The 782-nt window shown below is 32.6% G+C and overlaps 1 non-coding gene across 1 annotated transcript; it reads left to right on the top strand.

Annotated features, from left to right (window-relative positions):
* The first annotated feature begins 419 nt into the window (after positions 1-419).
* LOC115031349 (U6 spliceosomal RNA) lies at positions 420-527 on the top strand. Its single transcript, XR_003836990.1, has one exon. It is a non-coding gene; the product is annotated as a U6 spliceosomal RNA (small nuclear RNA).
* Positions 528-782: the final 255 nt, after the last annotated feature.

Below are 782 nucleotides of genomic sequence, written 5' to 3'. Positions count from 1 at the left end.
ATGTATCATAGAGAGCCTCTTCTGAATTCATATTTATTGGAGGTTCTCCTATGCATGAATTTCTAATTTTTCCTCTAGATTTTAGGACAATCTTTGTTGTGTCCATGTGATTTTCTATTATGTTTATTTTCTACATTGATTCTGGATGCAGTTGTTCATGAACATTTTCCTCAGTCCAAAATATCCTTCTTTTCTGATTGAGTTAATCTTTATCTTGGAATGTCAAATGTGAATTTTGACCAAGAAAGTTAAGAATTCTGTAAACCTTCAATGTCTCTCTCATTCTCTGCATAGGAAGGCACTTTAGTTTACTCTTCCTCAAACAAGCTTCCTCTTTTCTCTGAAGCCTTGTAGTCTATGCGGTCTGTTACATATAACTTTGCTCATAACAATTTAAATATTGGAATCTAGGGATAATAATGTTTCCATTGACAGCACATATACTTTACTTGCAGCAACACAGAGAAGATTAGCAATATCCCCTGTACAAGTACAACACTTATGCTTCCAAAACATTCCTTATTTTTATTATAGTCCCTGGCAAGTAAATATTATCAAAAGGACCATAAAGCAATTTTAGTGAAATATTAAGAAAATAAATAAATAAATGTTATATTATAGTTTTGCATGTTTCCCAGGGTATATGACCCAGAATTTTATAGTGCTTCAAGAACTGGGCTCAGGAAATTTTCTGTGTTCAATTCTATTCTTGCTTATCTTTTTGAGACTTGAAGCTCTATATAGTGTCTCTAAGCACAAACTTGATCACTAAGAGTAGAGTG

Source organism: Mus caroli, unplaced genomic scaffold (assembly GCF_978045245.1).
Source record: "Mus caroli unplaced genomic scaffold, Mus_caroli_1 scaffold_7, whole genome shotgun sequence".
NCBI lineage: Eukaryota > Metazoa > Chordata > Mammalia > Rodentia > Muridae > Mus > Mus caroli.
This window is presented reverse-complemented; position numbering and strand designations above follow the sequence as displayed.